The sequence below is a fragment of the Delphinapterus leucas genome, chromosome 5 (genome assembly GCF_059928025.1).
Source record: "Delphinapterus leucas isolate spDelLeu-1000000601 "Yukka" chromosome 5, BTC_Dleu_Yukka2, whole genome shotgun sequence".
Classification (NCBI taxonomy): domain Eukaryota; kingdom Metazoa; phylum Chordata; class Mammalia; order Artiodactyla; family Monodontidae; genus Delphinapterus; species Delphinapterus leucas.
The window spans coordinates 2,854,690-2,872,752 of record NC_143133.1 but is presented as its reverse complement, the minus strand read 5'-3'; the positions used below and the strand labels follow the sequence as shown (position 1 = coordinate 2,872,752).

At 58.8% G+C, this 18,063-nt stretch overlaps 1 long non-coding RNA gene across 1 annotated transcript; it reads right to left on the bottom strand.

The window, feature by feature from the left end:
- Positions 1–15,392: 15,392 nt before the first annotated feature.
- LOC149749083 (uncharacterized) lies at positions 15,393–17,620 on the bottom strand. Its single transcript, XR_016393182.1, has 3 exons — positions 17,220–17,620; positions 16,810–16,972; positions 15,393–16,565 (listed from the first exon to the last, which is right to left on the bottom strand). It is a non-coding gene; the product is annotated as an uncharacterized LOC149749083 (long non-coding RNA).
- Positions 17,621–18,063: the final 443 nt, after the last annotated feature.

The window sequence follows — 18,063 nt, the reverse complement described above, 5'->3', positions numbered from 1 at the left end:
AGTGCAAAGGCCCGGGGCTCGGAGAGCTTGGGGCATTCCTCGGGGCAGCCCAGCGGGCTTGGGCAGAGGCACAGTCGGGGAGAAATGAGTCAGAGGGGCCCAGGTGTCATCTCAGAGCCCAGCTGGGGTAGTGGGCAGGGAGACGATCCCACTTATTTTGGGGCAGAAACAGGGAGAACTCATGAAGAAGCTGCTGGAAGAGTCTGTGGCTGGCATGGGAGGGTGGAGGTGGGGAGTTGATGAGGTCCAAGATCTGCCTCAAAGGTCGCAGTCAGGTGCTTCTGATGGGTCGGCGTGGGGGCCGGAGAAGGTGAGGGGCTGAGGGTGACAGGAGGGTTGGAGCTGCCTGTGCAGAGTGAGTCTCTGCCAACATGGAGTTTGAGAAGCTCCTTAGACACCCCACGTGAAGGCATCGGGTGTCAGCTGGATACACCTGGCGGAGTGCAGGGGGGCAGGGGATGTGGCTAGAGCAGCACCCTTGGACTTGTCAGGAGAGGGGGCTGCACCCACTTAAAGGCCGATCGCCTTTCCCTGAGCTCCAGCCCTGGGTGAGGCCAACGCTGCGGTCACCACTTCTTGCCAGGATCACCCCTCCCCCATCCCGGCCCAGCCAGGCCTGAAGATGGTTGTCATGGCAGCCAAGGCCGAACACTGAGCCCAGAGACATCTGCTACCCCTCACAGCTGTCCCTAAGCTAGCTGATCACTCCGAGGAAAGAGAAATGAGCCTCCAAATGGGTACACAACTCTCTTCTTACAGATGGGACAACTGAGGCCCCAGGAGGTGAAGAGAGCTGCCCGAAGTCCACGGGAGTGCTTTCTGGTTCTCCAGAACAAGGTGCTAGTTTCCTGTGGCCGCTATAACCCATCACCAGAAACCTGGTGCCTTAAAGCAACACAAATGTATTATCTTGCCATTCTGGAGATCAGAAGTCCGACGGGGTTTCCCTGGGCTAAACTCAAGGTGTGGGCAGGCCCCTGCTCCCTCTGGAGGCGCCAGGGGAGAATCCATGTCCTTGCTTCTCCAGCTTCGAGAGGCGCCCACACTTCTCAGCTCATGGTCTCTTCCTCCATCTCCAAAGCCAGCAGTGTTTGGTCACCTTGTCACATTATTCTGGTCTTCTCCACCGCACCCCGATTCTACTTTTAAGGAGCCTCGTGATGACATTGGGCCCACCTGTTAATCCAGGATAATCTCCCTATTTTAAGGACAGATGAGTTGCCACTGTAATTGCATGTACAACCTTTGCCGTGTAACCGAGATATTTACCGGTTCTGGGCAGGCATCTGGGGGCTGCCTGAAGCAGTCGCCAAACCGTGTCCTGCCTCGTGGCCTCTGCACCGGCCGTTCCATTAGCCAGGAACGCTCTCCCCCTGGTACTCACCAGGGTTTCTCCTTGCTGTGCAACCCTTTCTGCTCACATCACCTTTTCCCAAAGGCCACTGGCTAAACGCCTGCACCTCCTTTATCTACTTAGCTGCCTCACTTTCCTCCCCCGACCCATCACACCCTGGAATCATATATAAAGCTAACATATTTCATTGTATTTCTTTACTGCTGGCCTCCATCCAGGCTTAGGTACCATAAAGATGAGATTTTTGTTTTGTGCGCTGCTGTCTGTCGGGCGTCCCGAATGGAGCCAGTACATTCAGTGATTTAGTGAATGGATGCGATGATATCAGTGAGAAGGTGTGATTCTCACACAAGAGAAGGAAATTCTCCATCTCAGAGAGGCATGAACTTCTGGCCTCCCACCAATGTCCCTACACTTCAGTATGAAGCGTGGAGGTGGAATCTGGAAGCAGACCCTGGCACAGGCGGCCCGGGGCTCAGGGGGTGTGCCTGGGATCCACATCTTGGGAAGTAGGGGCACAGCCAGAGCTGCAACGTGGGACAAAGTCCCTTGGACCCCACAGGACCCTTCAGGTGGAGCAGGCTCGGGCCAAGCGGGGCCAGACCAGCGCTCTCCCACGTTGACTAGTTGCTGGCCGCCCTGGGGAAGGAGTGACGGGGTGAGGCAGTGTCCTCGGACCCACAGAGAAGGCAGAGGGCCGAGGGCCGTGTGGACGGGGAATAAGCCCCTCATCCCTGGGGGCCCGGGTGGTGGACGGGGAGCCCCGGGGAGCCTCTGGAGTGGGGTGGAGGCCTTCTCCATCCGCCCCTCCTATGTGAGCCTGGCCTGCGGGGGAAGCCGAGGCAGCCCAGCTCCGGTGGCTCTCCAGATGACCCAGGACAAGTTGTCATGCGTCTCTGGGTGTTGGTTTGATTACATCTGTTGTTTCCAAACATATGCTGTCCCCACCTGTTTGGGCGTCGGGGTTTTGAGATGTCCTTTTTGTTGCTCCGCACTACGATTGCACGATGCCTACACAGTGAAGCCCCGGGCCTCGGGGGCATGCGCGGCCTGAGGGGATGAGCCAGCTGGGACTGCCCCACCCCCACCAGGAGCTCAGGTGTCCAGGGACAGACAGACGGGTTAGCGGTGATGCAGCCCCCAAAGCAGGCTGGGCAGGTCCAGGGCTTGCAGCCCGCCTGGGGTGAAAGGCCCCTTTCCCTCGTGGCTGCTGCCGATGCCGGCCCCAGCTGGATCCCCTGCTTTTCAGCATCTCGAGTCTGTCTTGGGCCACCAAGCCAGAAGGCAGGTCCTGGCCGGGCACCTGGAGCCCGTCACCCTGCTCGGCTGCAGGATAGGGTTGGCGATGCCACTGTGGGCGCTCCGCCCTCACATACAGCCCTGTCCTCGGAAGTGGACTCCTCCAGGCAGGGCAGGATGGCTGCACCCTCCACCCACCCCCAGATCCCCCCAACACCTGCTGTGCCCGGGTACTCTCACCAGCCACACTTTTCCCTCCCTCCTGGCCCCTGAGGGCACTGCTGCTTCTTCTCAGCGCATGGACCCCGGGTCCCCTGGTCCTGAAGCTCAGCTGGGAACAGGCCGGAGCAAGTGGACAAAACTTCTCTAGGGCACAGAAGTAACCCCGAGGGAAGAGAGCACAGTGGGGGGAGACCTGGGTACAGAGTCAACTTCCCGCTCTTGGACCCCTGCCCAATGCCCACACCCCAAGAAGCGTGTCCCCTGTCGTTCTGGGCTGTGTCCTGGGACCCACCTTTCCCGGGGGCTTCCTGGGACCTTATCCCCTGCTCCACCCAGCCCCCTTCAGGGCAACCCTGGCCTCCGAGGGTAACACAGGGACATGAGGCAGCGTCACTAGGCCTCCCCCATGAGGGCTTCAAAGGGCAAAGTGCGGGGACAGTAAATATGGACTGGTGAGGAGCGTCTACGGTGTTCTTGAGCAGTCCCGGGTCAGCGGCTAGGGCTGACCTAGCTAATTACGCACACCAGGGTGGGGTGGGGGGCTGGATGGGCAGGGCCGGCTTAAAAGCACAAGGTAGGCAGGGCTGCATCCCTCCACAGGCTCCGGGGGAGGATCCTTCCCGCCTCTTCCAGCTCCAGGTGCCCCAGGTGTTCCTGGGCTGTGGCCGCATCCCTCAGTCTCCTCTGTCCTCACATGGCCTCCTTTGTTCTCTGTGTGTCTGTCTCCTCTCCTTCCCCTGTAAGGACACCAGTCACTGGACTTAGGGCCCCCGGATAAGCCAGGAGCATCTCTTCATCCCAAGATCGTTAACCTACATCGGCAGAGACCCTTTTCCCGATAAAGGCACAGTCCTCAGTTCTGGGGTTAGGATGCGGACATGCCTTCCGGGAGGCGTCAGTCACCCCTCCGAAGCCCCTAACTCACTTGCCCACTTCTTTCCTGCTCCAAGTCTCTCTCTCCCTCCTCCTTCCCAGACATTCTCTGAGTATATAAGTCTGTACTCAGTGCAGGGGACACTCAGAGGGACCAGACCCCTCCCTCATGGAGGCATAAGGGCCTCCCGCTGCGTGGAGGGGGCACAGGCCACGGGCTTGACGCATCCACACCCAGAGCTCCCTTCTGCCCCACCTGGGGAGCCACGGGGCCTCGGGCTCTGACCCCGCTGGTGCAGCAGGTACCCAGCTCGCCCCCCCCGACGTGGTCCCCGTTGACCAGGTCCCTCGGAGTCCTCAGTTTCCCCATCTGTGAAATGGACTTGGTCTCCAGTGACACTCTTGGAACTCTGGAGGGCAGAGTGACACGGTGGCCACTCTGTCTCCTATGTGACCACTTTCCGCTATCCTGAAGGGAGTACGTCAGGCTGAGGAGCTGGCGAGCGCCAGGTCACCTCGTCCCTCAGAGGCCACTGTTTCTCACCGTGGCCCTCCCCCTTCCACGCTTCGGGCTGTAAGCCTGAAGCTTGACCTGTGCGCGGCTGGCTCTCCATCTGACCCACAGGGTCTTGGGTGAATTGCTCCATCCACTTTAAGGCCGGGAGTGAGAACCGGAAGACTTCTAGCCTCTAAGGGAAGCCTGCTTGGGATGGGCAGCCCCTCACTGCACGGCTCCCGGGCAGGGGCGCGGGCATTGTGATACTCTGCGGTTGCTACCCTTCCGAGGTAAGCTTTGTCATCTTAGTTTTGTAGATAAAGGAAATGAGGCCCAGAGATGCTGAGCAACCTACCCGAGGTCACACAGCCAGAATCCAAGCCCAGGTCTCTCCAAGTCATGACCAGTCCTTTCCTTCAAGAATCCCTTCCCCACCTTCCCTCTCTTCCCCCCTCCTCCCTCCCCCTTCCCCTCCCCTTCCCTGCCCCCTTCCATCTCATGTCTCCTCCTTTCCTATCCTCTCCTCTACCCTCCACCTACCCGCTCCCATGCCCTCCCTTCCCCTTCCTGCCCCCCATCCCCAGGTTCTTAGGTGCAGGTCCCACCTCTTTGGCAAATGGCCAGCAGATGGCAGCGAAACACTTCCTTCCTGCGCAGGGAGCCAGCGCCGACTTACTAAATGGTAATAACTGAGCAGGAAGCCGGATTGGATAGGGCAGGGGTGGCGTGAGTCTGCAGATCTGTGGGAAGAGCCACCTGTGGGTGCCTTGGGGCGGGGGTCCGGGTGATGGGGGATGCAACAGGTCGGCTCCGCCTGTGCCCAGGCCTAGGGGGCGGGGTCTCCTGCAGGCCTGTGGTCCTCCAACCCAGCCCTAGATGGGAGGGACCCAGCTCGGTCCTGGTGGAACCTCAGCCCCACCTGGCTCTTCCCACCACACGGCCGGAGTTTCTGGATTGGGAAAGATTCTGGGCTGCACCCCATCTTTCTAAACAGTTTGCAAAGGCCCCCTGCATGCCCCAAAGGGGGAGAGGGAGCTTCTGGGGCTCTAGCCCTCCCCACAGACTCCATCGTCACAGCATATCCCCTGCAGCCCAGGAGCCTGAGGTCTCAGCAGACCAGGGCCCTGGATGCCTCAGGTTCCCCATCTGTGAAATAGGACAATTGCTACCCCTGCTCTGCTAGGGCCCTGAAGCAGGGGCTGGGGACCCCGCGATCGGGCTCCTGCCCGTGTATATGAGTGGCCTGAGAGCGGCCTGCCCATGCCGGGATGCGGAGGGTGGGGACCCTTCCTGACTGTCCTGGGGTCGCCTTACCTGGCTGTGTCCTGGAGGAAGGTAGGGGAGAGGGAACAAAGCATGGCCTGTGGGAGCAACGTCCCGGGTCCGGGGCCCAGGGACCCAGCCTGTGGGATGGAGGGTCTGCCTGTGGTTGGTGGTCTCGGCCTGCTTCTTAGCTGGATGGTTACGAACTCTTGGACATGGCTGACCGTGAGCTGGCAGTAAGATGCACCACAACCGTAGAACAAGAGGGGCCTGCTGAGCGGCCCCCCCGCCCATCATGCTGCAACCCAGAGGCCTCAGACCCGCATCATGGTGCTGGCCCCTTGGTGTTTAACCTCAGCTTCAAATCATAAGCCCACCCTCCAATTTCCACTGAAGCTTTTGGTGGAACTTGAGGGACGGGCCCCTGACAAGGACCCTCTGCTCCCAGACCAAACTTCAGCCAGGCCCCTCAGGGCCTCTTCCTGACCCAGCCTCAACCTGGAAGGGTCCCTGGACCCTGGACATCTCCTCTTAGTATTTCCATCCGCCCCGTCCTTGGCTACAGATCCCCCCACCGCCCCCCGTCCTTGTCGAATTTGGCACCAGTCGTATCCCGCTCCCCCACTGCCGCGTCCTGAATATCACCTCCCTACCATTCTAACAAGTGTCAGAAGCATCTTCCTTCAACCCCTCGGCGCCACTTCCCCTCTCCTGGTCACACCCCAGTCTGTGTTTTCACCGTGAGTTTCAATCACCGGTCAGTGATTAAGACAAAATACTCCACCTAAAATAAATAAGCAAAAAGGACCTACCGTATAGCCCAGGGAACGGTATTCAATATCCTGTAATAACCTACAGTGGAAAATTATCTGAGAAAGATATACATACAACTGAATCACTATGCTGTACACCGGAAACTAACACGATATTGTAAATCAGCTATACTCCAATAAAAAACCAAAAGACCCCGGAAACGCCGTGCGTCGCTGAGCCAGGGTGTGAGCTCCGAGGCCTCCCCAACTTCAGGGAACTTTCCTCTCTTTGACTCAAGCGTTACCTTGGAGTTTTATTTCCCCGGCCTATGGGCTGATTTGTGGTTATAAATGGCATAGTTTTGACTCTCATAATTCAGGATACTGGGCTACTTTACTAAACATGGGTATTTTTGTTGGTGTCGCGCCATTGTTTCAGTCCTTTAAGTTCTGAGGCCTGATTCCACTCTGTAAGCCCAGGCACAGGCAGAATCGCCCTGTGGTGTTGGAGGACCTCCTGGGTGAGCAGTCACGCTCTGTCTGTATCTTTTGTGTGTGTGTGTGGTATGTGGGCCTCTCACTGCTGTGGCCTCTCCCGTTGCGGAGCACAGGCTCCGGACGCGCAGGCTCAGCGGCCATGGCTCACGGGCTCAGCCGCTCCGCGGCATGTGGGATCTTCCCGGACCGGGGCACGAACCCGTGTCCCCTGCATCGGCAGGCGGACTCCCAACCACTGCGCCGCCAGGGAAGCCCTCTGTCTGTATCTTGATCAGGGCTCTGGTTACTTGGAAGCGCTCACTCTGTCGTCTTCATTGAGCGAACGCTCAGGCGAGCAGTGTGTCTCATCACACGATCCCTCCACCTAACACTGTCTTTCTGCCCCAAATGCTCCGGCAGATCTGAGTAACCTGCCCAAGGTCACCCAGCACTGCTTCTCTAGGTGCCCAGACACGGCTCCCAGCCCGTCGTAGTCTCTGTTGAATCTCTGTTTTAAAATATTTTCTTTCCTATTTTTTTTTCTTTTTTTTTTGCGGTACGCGGGCCTCTCACTGTCATGGCCTCTCCCGTTGCAGCGCACAGGCTGCGGACGCACAGGCTCAGCGGCCATGGCTCACGGGCCCAGCCGCTCCACGGCACGTGGGATCTTCCCAGACCGGGGCACGAACCCGCGTCCCCTGCATCGGCAGGCAGACTCTCAACCACTGCGCCACCAGGGAAGCCCTCTTTCCTATTTTTGATTGCTCTTTTTGTCTTATCTTCTAAGGGATCCCCTCACATTTTTCTTCCAACCCTTCTGCTAATTTAAATTTTGCTCATCATGTATATTTAAATATTTTTTAACAGCCCGCGCGTATTCTCTGGCTTTTTCGTTTCTTAGAGCAGCTGCTCTTGTTTTAAGGAAGCAACCTCTCTCTTTCTGAAGTTGCCTTTTCTCCCCGTGTTTATTTGTTCTGGTGTCTGTCCCCTACGGTGTAGAGTCGTCCCTCAAAAGTCCAACAGGCACCCAACGGCTGAGAGGAAGTCGGGTGAAGGAAGACACCTGAGCAGGTGCAAAGGCAGCTGGGTCAGGTGTGAGGCAGTGGGTCAACCAACAACCTGAGCGCAACCTAGGAGGCGGGCTGTGCTCCTCCATTTCACAGACGTGAAGACTGAGGCTGAAAGCCCAGGAGCGACCCGCCCGATGTCCCACCACACACGTCACAGGCTGTGCTCGTCCCACGGGTCCCCAGAGAGCCCTGGTCAGCCCTCACACCCCTGAGTCTCTGCCTGGAATTCAGGGACATTCCAGGTCTGCACGGTTCAGAGCTGCAGCCGGCTTGAGTCTTCTTGTCTGTCACACTTTCTAGGGATCTGCTGTTTTCTCTGTCCTCAGGAGACCCGGCGGCCAGCACGGCTTTATCCGCTGTGGTTGAGACCCCACAAGGAAGGGCATCGCGGCAGCAAGTGCTCCCAGGATGCTACCACGTGTGCAGAGGTTTTCTGTTCGCTCCCTGCCCGCTCCTGCAGGCACCTTTGTCACCAGAGCCTTGTTTTGTGGCTCTTCCCACTCCCGTTCCGCTCTCCATCCCGTGCACAGTCTGAGGCCGTCCTTCTGCCCCTGTGCCCCATGGCCCTCTCCATCTCTTTACGGGCTGTCTTCCCAGCTTTCCTGCTTCTCCATCCTCTCCTGGCCAGCCCCGCCCCTCTACCGCCCCGCCCCCAACCGACCATCCCCAGAGGCGGTTCCCACCCTGAGCCGGGCACTGGAAGAAGCCACGGTGCCTCACCACCAAGGGTGCCCTGGAGCCAGCCCTTCTTCCTCTGGGACCCATTCACAGTCAGCGTGGGAAGCAGCCTCAGGACACACACTTACACGGGACGCCGACCGGCCTCCACTGCAGTGTCTCCATCAGGTGCATTAACTGAGCAGTAACAGGACCCGGGGTGGAAGGCGGTTACTTCTGCCTCTGGCTGGCCTGGCTCAGAGTACAAAGGGGAGGCCAGGGAGGGAGAGCAGAGGCTAAGGGACTCCCCGCCTGGCTCTTATAAGGGGGTGGCCACCTGTCATTTACAGGAAGGGTGGGACCTGGACTGGTTGGGAGCCTGTCCCAGAGTGGACCCTTCCCCACACAGCTCAGCAGGGCTTCTCTGAGCCCTGGGGCAGCAGCAGCACAGTGGGCAAGGGGACACAGTGTGCCCTCCCTGTCTGCTGCCCGGCAGGCCCCTACTTACCCTCTGATTCAGGGTTTGCGAGGCCTCCTCTGCGAAGCCCTCCCTGATAGCCCTGGGTTGGGCCACTGCCGCCTTGGAACTTCTGCAGTCTTTGGGGCCATTGTGCAAATTAGGGACAGGTGCCCCTTCCTCCAAACACCTCGCTGCTCTCTGTGTGGAGGCACGACACCCAGACCTGCCTGCGCCCTCGGACTGAGGGGCCAGCCCACTGCCCCACAGAGAAGGAACAGCCCAGGCTCTGAAGCCCACTGCCAGGTGGGCTCCAAGCTCAGTGGGTCCACACTTAGAGGCCTGGGCGACTCGAACAAGGTGGTCTGGGCCTCTGTTTCTTCATTGGTAAACGGGCAGCATCGTTCCTCACCGGCTGCCTTTTGTCCAGCTGTGTGGGAGCAGGCTTCTGTCCTCCCCAGACCTGCTGAGAGCCCCCTGCCCCCCCAGCCCAGCCCATCGGCTCTGCAGGGGGGAGGCCCACAGTGGGTGCTTACTGAGTAAGCATGCCCTCGTGGCCATGCTTGTTCCAGGCCAGTGAGGAGGTGGGGGCCGTCCCCGGGGGCACCCACCACTGTGGTCTGTCCCCCCGACCCTGTGCCTCTCCCCCTGCGTCCCACACCCCCAGCCCCCACCCTCCCAGTTCCTTAGGATCCTGACTTTGGAGAGCCTGTTAAGGTGCACATCCAAGTGCCCAGGCTTCCTCGCAGGCTGGGCTCTCGGTCTCCACGGCAACCCAGGGCTCCACCCTCTCCCGGGGTTGGAGAGGCGACCTGGCCCCTCTCCAGCCGTCCCCACCCCACTCCGGCCACGCCTTCCCAGACTTCTCTGCAGAGGGCTTGGCTGGAGGTGGGCAGGGGGCCCCCAGACCAGGCGCCCCCCACAGACTGTTGACAGCTACCCTGTGGAGCCCCCTACCCCCTCAGCTACCATACAGGGCAGGTGTGGGCCCAGGTGGAGCCTGGGGGCTGCTTTCCTGCCGAGGGCCCATCCAGAAGCCCACTCTCCTACCCCGGAGCCCCGTTCTCTAAACCCCGGGGACAGCGCCTCCCAGGGGTTGAGGCTGGTCTCTCCCACCCTAGCCCACCTCCCAGAGGCCCGGGCCGTGAGGGGGCATGGGCGGGGCAGGCTGCTCCCACCCTGACGCCTCCATGGCCAAAGGCGTTTTCTGTCTCTGGCCCCAGCTCACCTCTGTCCGAATCTGATCCGAGTCTCTCTCGTCAGCTTCTCTGTGTCCTCACCGCTCTTGACCTCCTCGTTCTCTCCGTGCCTCTCCGTCTCTCTCTCGGTGTGTCTCTCTCGGTCCCTATAACTCTCGCTGTCTCCCTGTCTCTCCCTCTGTGTATCTTTCGCTCTGTCTCTGTCTGTCTCTCTGCATCTCTGGATCTCTCTTTATTTCTGGGCCTTTCCTCTGTGTGTGTGAGTGTCTGTCTCTCGGTGTCTCTGCTTTCGTCCCCTCCCTCCCTCCCTCCCTTTGCTGATCTCGGTGTTAAGTTCGGTGGGAGCCTGGGTGCATGACGTGCCAGGCCTGGGGGTGCTGAGCTGGGTCACAGGAGAGACCCAGGAACCATAGGGTGGTGGGGTGTGGGGAGGGAACGGGGCCGGGTGGTCCGGAGACCAGAGCGAGCCCCCTGCTTTGGCCGTGGTTCAGGAGCACTTCTGACAGGCGGAGCTGGTGAGCGTAGGCTCAGAGTTGGGACCATGGGGGAGAATTCCAGGAGAGGGACGGCAGGCAGGCTTGAAGGCAGGGCGGCGGGGGCATTTGGGGGCCCATAAGTGCTTTGAAGGCGGTGGTGTTAGATACAAGTGGGGAGCACGGGGTCGGCCAGCGTGACTCCGATGTTGACGACGACCGTCCCCTGGCCGGGCACCTTCGTGGACCAGCCTCACTGACTCACCCAGTCCTGTGAGGTTGGAACTGCCGTTGGTCCCAATTTACAGGGGAAGAAACTGAGGCACAGGACAGCTGAGTAAGGGACGGGGTCGCACAACTCACAAGGGGCAGAGCTGTGCAGGGGGCCGGGAGTTCGTCCAGAGTAAAGGGGAGCCACCGAAGGCTCTTGAGGGCAGCACGCGCGGCGAGGTCACACAGGGAAGGGAGGCTGGCACCCCTCGCTCCCCCATGAGGGCAGGCGGGGTGGGTGCTGGGACGCCCCCCGTGATGGCACTCACAAGAGTGTTGGGTGTCAGTACTGCCCCTCCCTCACCCTCTCCAGGCTCGTCTGCCTCCGGACTGACGGCACCCCCGCTCTCCCCACCCTGGACCCCCTTCACCTGTTGCCGCCCCACTTCTGGAGCTCCAGAAAGCTCCCTGGATTAGAATCCCCATAGGCACAGCCGCTATATTCAGAAGCGAAACTTGGTTCCATTGGAAAGTCTTGAGCCCTCAACTTTAATTAAAAAGTTAATGTCATTAAAATAGGCCAAGAAACTGCCGACGAAATCTGTGATATTTTCCCTCCGTCAGTATCCTTAACGTTTTATGACCTTTCAAAATCTTGACGGTTGTACTGCAATGGTCTCCTAGTCCGTGCATTCCCAGGGTGCGGGCGGGGGTCAAGGCTGCCGTTCCTGCGGGACACGGGGTGGCCCCAGGGGAGCCCTGGCCTGAACCCCCTGCCCTGGGGGTTCCTCGTCTCCCTCCACCTCTTGGAGGGAGGGCAAAGACCCTGAGGCTCCATCCCCAGGGGAGCGTGTGACCCGTGCCTGTCACCGCACTGAATCTTCAGCCACCTGGTGGGGTAGGTGGGCATCGAGGACCCCACAGGGCTCAGAGCCTTCGCACTCGCTGCTCCCTCTGCCTGGAAGGACGGCTCCTCCCCAGAGGTACCCCCCCTCACATGGGGCAACATCCCTTTAGTGATTAACTTGCAATAGAACAAAGGTTCTTCCCTATTACACTTTGACCAACATCTCCCCTTCTCCCCTCCCCCACCACTGGCAACCTCCATTCTACTCTCTGCTTCTATGAGTTTGAGTATTTTTAGATTCCACGTAGACGTGAGTGTCTTTCGGTGTCTGGCTTATTTCACTTAGCATAATCTCCTCAAGGTCCATCTGTGGTGTTGCAAAAGCAAGGTTTCCTTCTTTTTCAAGGCTGACTAATATTCCATTCTACCTATATACCACGTTTTCTTTAGCCACTCGCCTGTCGATGGACGCTTTGGTTCTTTCTAGATACTGGCTATGGTGAAAATGCTGCAGTGAACGCGGAAGTGCAGATAACTCTTCGAGATGCTGAGTTCATTTCCTTTGGCTAAATACCCAGAAGTGGGATTGCTGTGTTTACTCTCCTGAGGAACTGCCGTACTATTTTCTATAATGGCTGCACCAATTTACATTCCGACCAGCAGTGCACAAGGTTTCCAATTTTTCCACATCCTCACCGATATTCCGTCCCCCTCTCCCTCTCTCTGTCTCTCTCTCGTGTGCGTGCGTGCTGACAGGTGTGAGTGAAGTGGTATGTCGTCGTGGTTTGTTTGTTTACATTTCCCTGATGATTACCGATGTCGAACGTCTTTTTCTATACCTGTTGGCCATTTGTGTGTCTTCTCTGGAGACACGTCTGTTCATGTCCTTGCATCTTAGTCGGGTTATTTGCTTCGTTGGTGGTGGTGTTTCGCTGTTGAATTACAGGAGTTCCTTGCGTGTTTTAGGTATTGACTCCTTACCAGATAGGGTGGTTTGCAAATGTTTTCTCCCGTTCCATAGGTTGCTTTTTTATTCTGTTGATGATTCCTTTGCTGTGCAGAAGCTTATTAGTTTGACGTAGTCTCATTGTCTATTTTTGCTTTCATTGCCTGTGCTTTTGGTGTCAGATCCAAGAAATCATTGCCAAGTCAATTCCTTTCTCCTGTGGGTCTCGGTTTCCCCTTTTGTACATCGAGGGTAAAAATGCCTGCTCTGTTAAAGTGGGTTTGGTTGTGGTAACAGAAAGACCCCAAAACACATAATGTCTCAACCAGGATAGATGTTTATTTCTTGCTCATAAAACCTTCCTGGCCAGGTGGTAGGTGGGCAGTCTTCTCCTGCATAGATTAATGGATGCTTACTCTGTCCCCTTGTGACTCTGCCTTCCTTGGGTCCCATGGTCACCTGCATCCAGCTGGGGGAGGAAAAAGAGACTGCAGAGCAGGTGCACCTGCTTCTTCAAATCCTCGGCCTGGAGATGGCACCGTTCACTTCCCCTCGCCTCCCTTTGGTCAGAACTCAGTCACGTGGCTGCAAGTAACTGCAAGAGAGGCTGGGAAGTGTCACAGAGCTGTGTCCCAGGAGGACGAGGAGAGCGTGGACTTTGACAGGCGGCTCACCATCCCTGCCACATGCTTGGGATTGCAGTGGGAGATTAAGTAAATGAATGAATGGAATAAATTTTGTAGTGTGATGCACAGATCAGTACTACTACATGGATCTCAAATAAATGTTTGGTTTTTGTTTTGTTTTGCGGTACGCGGGCCTCTTACTGTTGTGGCCTCTCCCGTTGTGGAGCACAGGCTCTGGATGCGCAGGCTCAGCGACCACAGCTCACGGGCCCAGCCGCTCCGCGGCATGTGGGATCTTCCCGGACCGGGGTACGAACCCGTGTCCCCTGCATCTGCAGATGGACTCTCAACCACTGCGCCACCAGGGAAGCCCCAAATGTTTGTTTTTAAATGAATGCTGATATATATAAAATAGATAAACAATAAGGATTTACTGTAGAGCACAGGGAACTATATTCAATATCCTGTAAAAGAATCTGGAAAAGAATATATATATAACTGAATCACTTTGCTGTACATCTGAGAGTAATACAATGTTGCAAATCAACTATACTTCGATTTTAAAAATGAATGCTGAATAAAAGAAGCATTTTTATTGGATGGATGGATGAATGGGTGGATGGGTGGACAGTGGATGGGTGGGTGGATGGTGGGTGGGTGGATGGATATACGGAAGGACGAAAGGAGGAATGGATTAAAGGATGACCCAGCATCCAGAGACGGTAGCATGTGTTGGTTCCAGAAGAAGTAGCTCGACCTGAACAATCAGAAGACAGCAGAGTCCCTGGGAGAGGAGGGGACACTGCGAGCGTGAAATATCACCTTCGCCTGCGGGAGTCTGGATGGCCCAGTAGGTGGAAGTTTCCAGCGCACGTTGTTCTTGCTGCCCTCTGCGGGCTGGGCTGTGGCGTGGCCCTCCTCCATCTGCAATCCGTGGGTGGTGGGACCCAGACTCCTCAGAGGGCAGAACGCAGGGCCTCAGAGCCAATTATGTGGACAGCGGGGCAGCTCCCTCCCGTCGTGCCGTGCAGCTGGGGACCTACATGTTAAATATGAAAATGTTGAAATTAAGGCCCTGACACGATCTGACAGGAGCCCGGGAAACTGGAAGTTAAAGGTGACATGTTGATAAAGTCTTCTTTTCCTAGCTCTGGAGCAACACCAGGGCTGCCCTTTCTCCAGGGGAAATGGGCAAAGTTGGAGATTTGATGCTTTTCAAGGCAGAAAGTCCCAGAATGGATTGCAGGCACCTTGGACACGCTCTCTTTAAACCCAGTGCATCTGGGCCGGTAGCTGCCCACAGGGTGGATGGCGTCCCGGTACCTGGCCCTGGGCCTCACCTGGGGAGGCACGTCCTCACTGGGTCCCGGTGCGCACGTTGCTCACGAGGTTTTCCCGACTTCCTGGGGGCACGAGAGCACATCGCTGCCCCACACCGGCTCCTCTCACCCCCTCACCTTGCGTCACAGGCCAGCCACCCTGTCGCCAGTCTTTGTTTCTTCCTTCACTAATGTTTGTTGAGCCTGGCCCGGCAGGCCTGGGCTGCGTGCTCCAGGCTCAGACATACCCCCGACAGAGCCCAGGCCTCTCTCTTGGCCTCAAGCCCCCGAGGCGTCATCCCCAGGTGTAGTGGTTGACTAGTACCCACCCCTCAAACTCATGTCTTTCCTGGAAACTTAGAAGGTGACTTTATTTTGAACTCAGGTTTCTGCAGCTGTCGTAAGTTAAGATCTGGGGATGCTGGATTAGGGCAGGCCCTTAGAAGAAGAGAAAACGGAGACACACAGACAGACACACACAGAGAGGAGGCCAAGGGACGACAGAGGCAGAGATGGGAGGCATGGGTCTACGCGCCGAGGAACGCCAAGGATGGCCAGCCACCCCCGGAGCTGAAGGAGACAGAGGGAGGTGGCTCAGCTCCCACCTTGATCTGGACTTCTGTCCTCCTGAACCAGAGAGAAGGAATTTCTGTTGTTTTAAGCCCTCATGTGTGGTGCCTGCAACGGTGACCCCAGGACACTGGCACAGCCCCGGTCAATTGAAGTAGCTCCATCTGCCCGTGTCTGCCTCTCCCCCCCACAGCCCCTCTGGACACTCGCCCCACCACGCTGGGCCTCTCCTCACTCCCCTCCGCCACCTTGGCAGTGATGGAGGCATCGCTGCAGGTATGAGGCCTCCTCACCCCGGCCTGCGCTCACCTGTCTCCACCTGGCCGCCTGCACGCCCTCCCGTCCGCTCAGGGGCCATCGCGAGAGAAACTCTTCCCATGGGGCTCTCAACCAGCCCCGCAGGCTGCATCGCTGGTGGGCACTGGGCAGTGAGGGTGGCCATGGCGGCCTGTCGGGTTGGGGGTACGGCCAGAGTCGCCTGAGGGGACAGCAGACGGGCAGGGCTGTCAGCGCCCATCGGGGCCCAGGGTCCTTTAGGAGGGGGAGTCCAGGCAGGCCACCGGCTCTGGAACACGGTGCTGGTCCAGGGCCGCCCAGACTGCGGACAGTGCCCAGGATGGACTTTGTACCCCAGGGGACAGGCAGGCTCAGGGGACACGCTCCCTTCCCTTCTTGGCTGGGCGTGGCCTGGCATGGCAGATACTATGGGTGGGGGAATTCCAGAGCTGGGACAGGCTGCGGGGGAGGGAAGAGGCTGTGTGCAGAGCTGTCCTGGCGGGCAGGGGGCTCTGGGACGTGGCGGGTGGGAGCTGAGAGCTCAAGTCCTTCCCCGCATCCATGTGGCAATTGCAGATCAAGGGAGCTCGACAGCCAGCCGCATCCCCACTGCCCACCTGCGTGAGATCACATGAACCCCAGACGTGGACGCAAGGAAAGGGGACCAAGACCCTGTCACCCGGCAGCCCCTCTGCGCACTGGGCCCCCTGCCCAGCCTCTCCCACCTCAGCTGGAGGAAGAGTCCTGAGACAGTCATGCTGTAAAACCCAGGCTGCTCCCATTCCGCGTATGAGGAAACAAAGGGCCCTGTGCTGCAGCTGTATTCCCATTTTAGAGACTCCGAGTGGTGAGGAGATTGGGCAAGGGTCCCTGGGAGGGGTGGGGGGGACCCTGGCCGGCTGGCTCAGGTCAGAAACAAGGTGGTGGGGACCTCTGGGCAGATGCAGCCTGGTCAGCCCTGAGGCACGTCACTCATTCTGGGAGGCAGGGCAGGTTCTAACTTCTTTCCAGGAGAAGCCATGGGGACACAGAAGGGCTGAGTGGCCTGCCCAGGGTCACACAGCAAGGAGGGTGGGACCTGCAGCTCTCCTTCTCAGGCTGGTCCCCCGGCCCCTGCCTCCTCGGTGCGGTGGGGGGCATCCCCTTTGCACATGGAGGCCGAGTGTGAACCGCTCTGCAGCCCTGCAAGGCTGGTGTGGACGCTGACCTTCTGGAGAAGCAGGAACCGGTCGTTCCAGGCTGTGGATTAATCACACAAATGAGAAATCGATATCCGGCTGCTCCGGCCCCATGACTCATGTTGGGCCAGCGCGGGAGAGGCTTCCAGCCCCCCTGGAGCTGTGATCGCCACTTCCGGGATGGTGCCCGCCCGGGGGGGGGCGGTCCGCCACCAGGAAAGCTGAGTGTCAGGGGCCGAGGGACCCCAGGAGTCCTGGTGCACTGGATTTCAGACACCTGGCCTTGTGCAAACTGCTTCACACACCTGCAGTGGGGATATGATGACGGTCACCAGGTGGGGCAGGCCTCCCAGGACGATTAGGGTGGGTGTTGAAGGATGTATAGGAGTTCGGCAGGTACGGAGCCAGTAGACGTGGTTATGTTGGGCGGTAGTATCGCCAGACGTGTGTTCTGTAAGACTGCTGTGTCTGCAGTGACAGGGGGACAGGGAGGTGGGGGAGGCTGGAGACCAGGGATGGGCCACTGCACTGGCCACGGGAAAGCCACGGGGGCCCAGCCAGGGCGGTGGCCACAGGGACAGCAGGAAGTAGGTGGGCTTCCAGGCTGCCAAGGAGGTGGAAGCAGGAGGCCAGGAAGATGGGTTGGACCGTGGGGGGAGGGAGGAGGAGACAGGGTGGCGACGCGAGGGTGTCCCCTGGTCTCCTTGGTGCTCACCTCCGATAGCACAGCGGGGCCCACAACGCCCCCGGAAGCTTCTGTGGCTGCTGGTCGTCCTTCATCAGCAGGGGTCCCCGGGGGCCGTGGTCACGTCAAGGGATCAGGACTTCCTCTGGAGGAGGCTGAGGTGGGGGTGACACACTCCACCTTGAACTGAGAAAGGTCCGTCTCTCTGCCACATCAGGGATGGACCTGGGCAAGGCAGCTGGAGGCAGAGAGGCTGGGTGGAGGCTCTCCCTGACCTCCCAGCCCCACTGGCAAAGTGAGGGCCTGGCAAGGCTCCCACTGGCCTGAACCTGCTCCACTGGGCCCCTGATTCCTGCTAATCACGTTAACTGCCACTCCCGGGGCCTGGCAGGCAGAGTCATCGGATTGCTGTCCTTTTGAAAAGGTCGGCAGGCCTGGCAAGTCCTGTGTCTTGTCCAATCCAGGGCCGATTGATGCAGCCTCTTCCGCGGATGTGACGGCCCTCCTCAGCCTGTGGTCAGACGGGCGTCACTGGGGGGTGAGTGGCGGGAGGGCAGGGCTGACCCGCCGTGACCCAGGGGAGGTGAACTGGACACGGGCTCAGCCCTGGGAAGCTGTCGGGCTCCCCCCTGCCACGGCTCTACCCCTTCGGCCCTCCGGGTGAATGTCCCAACTGCAAGCTTGTAGCACGTGCAGAGAGAGCTGAGGGCCCAAGGGAGGAGGGGCCTGTCCGTGCAGGTAGCTCGGGGCAAGACAGGCGACGCACCGAGCCCCCCACGCCCCTCTCCGGCCCATCCCCTTCTTCACGTTCACTGCCGGCCACAGCCCCACGCCTGCCCAGCTGCTGACTGCCAACACGGCCTCCGCTACCGCC